This window comes from Hibiscus syriacus, unplaced genomic scaffold (assembly GCF_006381635.1).
Source record: "Hibiscus syriacus cultivar Baekdansim isolate YM2019G1 unplaced genomic scaffold, ASM638163v2 tig00001478_pilon, whole genome shotgun sequence".
Lineage (NCBI taxonomy): Eukaryota > Viridiplantae > Streptophyta > Magnoliopsida > Malvales > Malvaceae > Hibiscus > Hibiscus syriacus.
Window position 1 is genome coordinate 2,996,733 of NW_024061874.1, and position 2,446 is coordinate 2,999,178.

The 2,446-nt window shown below is 35.4% G+C and overlaps 1 pseudogene; it reads left to right on the plus strand.

Annotated features, from left to right (window-relative positions):
• The first annotated feature begins 375 nt into the window (after nucleotides 1–375).
• LOC120126923 lies at nucleotides 376–1,730 on the plus strand (annotated as a pseudogene).
• The last annotated feature ends 716 nt before the right edge of the window (nucleotides 1,731–2,446 follow it).

A 2,446-nucleotide genomic window follows, 5' to 3' on the forward strand; every position in this document is an offset into this window, starting at 1 on the left:
AAAGAAATATGAAGAAATAAAATAGATACCCAACGTTTTAAATTCTTTCAATTTTAAAGTATAATCCAGGCTTACCAAACATTGTGGGCTTTAGCTAATGGACATTTTCCCTTAATATTAAACCATTAATTTCGTCATTCTCTTGCTGTTAACAAGCTTATTCGTAAAGAAGATTGAGGTGGTCGTTATTGGACAACTCTTTCCAAACATTGTCGAAATATTTTATCTGACCATACTGAATAAGAAATTACATGGCAGAGGCATCCATAGTCATTGTTTCATGCGTGCGTATGTATATATATATATAGCAGAGCTCAGAATGCTAAGGAAAACACTACACAGTAGATAAGTCTTTAGAGAAATTAGGCAAGCAAAATGACAGAAGCAAAGGTTCTTCGCATGAATGCAGCAGATCATGAAATTAACTATGCCAATAATTCAGTTTTCCAAGTCAGTTATTACATGATTTCTGCTTTATATATCTTCTTTTTTCTTTTTTAAAAAGTATGACGCTAACCAGTTGTTTGTGCTTTCAGAAAGCAGTGATATCAAAGGTAACATCAATCATTGAAGAATCCATCAGAGATATGTTCAAGGAAATAGGTCCAGCTTGTATAAAGGTGACAGACTTGGGTTGCTCTTCAGGACCTAACACCTTCGAGACTATATCTCAAGTTATAGACACTATCCATGGGATATGCAAACGAGAAGAGTTGAAATTTCCAGAGTTTGAAGTGCTTCTAAATGATCTCCCAGACAATGACTTTAACTCTGTGTTTGTCTGTTCCTGATTTCATTGAGAGGCTGAAGAAAGAGAAAGGAGATATGGTCCAAGAAAGGAGTTTTATAGGAGGAGTTTGCTGGGTCTTTCTATGACAGACTCTTTCCAACCACAACCCTCCACTTTGTCAATTCTTCCTATGCGCTCCGTTGGCTCACAAAGGTCTCTCACTTGACCAAAACCATAATCTCTTTTTTGGTCTAATAAAGAATCTATTTTTGATCTCATTTATCTTTGATCTTTGTCATTAACTCCCAGTTGGGCCAGAGAACAATAAAGGAAACGTATACATGGCAAGATCAAGTCCTCCCAATGCTTTCCAAGCTTACGCCCACCAATTTCACAAAGACTTCACAAATTTTCTAAGCTTTCGCTCAAAAGAAATCATACCCCAAGGCCGCATGGTGCTAACCTTTATGGCTAGGAAAAATGCCGACCCTTCTAACAAAGACTATGGTTGGGAGTTTGTAGTTAAATCACTTCTTGATTTGGTTGCACAGGTGCCATATAATCCATTTACTCTATTTCTGTAATTAGTGGAATGCAATAAACAAACTTAATTATGAATTGCGGGGAGTTGTAGAAGATACAGATGTGGATTCATTTAACCTTCCTTTTTATACCACCTTGCAAAGAAGAAGTGGCTGAGATTGTCAAGAGAGAAGGATCACTTGAAATTAACAATCTACAAGTTTTCGATGTGGACGCCGATCCTATAAATACATATGAAGTGCTCCGTAACAAAGACATCGGATTCAGCATTTATACGCAAATGGGGAAAAATATTGCAAATACAATCGAAGTTGTTATAGAGCCAATGGTCTGCAGTCATTTTGGAGATGCTATAATTGACAAGTTATTCACAAGGCTTGCTGTAAATGTGGAGGAGGCCTTAAATTCAATGTTCTATTGGAGGGTTAGCATTTTGGTTTCTTTGACGAAGAAGTAGTTAATAAGGAAATTGACGGCTCAAAAGGCAAAGGATAACGAGGGGCTTCTTAGTTAAAACTTTTAATTATGTTTAACTTGTGGGTTTGATTTTGTATTCTCAATAAATGACTACAAGTCAGTTAAGAATGGACTTATATATATATATATATATATACACACACACACACATTTTCATCATTTCTCTCACTCTCAATATGCCGAACAATGTATATAATATGTATCCATGCTTTCTTATTCTTTTATTATATTCAACGGTTTGTATTCTTTACACACAGTGATAAGGCAAAGGATAATGAGGGGCTTCTCAATTAAAACTTTTAAATATGTTTAACTTTTAAAGCGTGGGTTGGGTTGGATGTTTTATTGTCTCTCACTCTTAATACATATATCAAAATCACTTGCTCAATAAAGGTTTGCATTCTTTACACTCACAGTTTTATGTCATGTATTTTTCAATAAAAAATCAATCCCTTTTGAGAAAGAAAGGATCAAGCTTCGTGCCTAGGAGGATTTTGAATAGCAGTTTAGGATCAATCCCCTGGATTGAAGGAATAATTTTTTTCCGTCAAATAGTATGATACTCCGATCAAGTGATCTCGATCGCGTATCAGGTGTCACATGTCTTTTGGTACATCATATTCACCTGCAAAATTTATACTTCATTAATTTCATTTGTAACACCCACAAACTAGTTGAGTCGTAAACCAAATTGGA